Source organism: Cebus imitator, unplaced genomic scaffold, assembly GCF_001604975.1.
Source record: "Cebus imitator isolate Cc_AM_T3 unplaced genomic scaffold, Cebus_imitator-1.0 Scaffold188, whole genome shotgun sequence".
Lineage (NCBI taxonomy): Eukaryota > Metazoa > Chordata > Mammalia > Primates > Cebidae > Cebus > Cebus imitator.
Genome location: NW_016107503.1, coordinates 4565154 through 4565490, shown reverse-complemented (window position 1 = coordinate 4565490; position 337 = coordinate 4565154).

Sequence of the window (337 nt, the reverse complement as noted above, 5' to 3'; positions counted from 1 at the left end):
TATTACATATCCACTGAATAAAAGAGCACCATCCTGGGTACCTTAAGGGGATTAAAGGAACGACTGGCTGGGCTTGGTGGCCTACACCTGTAATCCCAGCACTTTTGGAGGCTGAGGCAGGCAGATCACTTGAGGTCAGGAGTTCAAGACCAGCCTGGCCAAAATGACGAAACCTTGCCTCTACTAAAAATACAAAAATTAGCCAGGTATGGTGGTACATGCCTGTAATTCCAGGTACTCAGGAGGCTGAGACAGGTGAATCGCTTGAACCTGGGAGGCAGAGTTTGCAGTGAGCTAAGATGGTGCCATTGTACTCCAGCCTGAGTGACAGAGGAGA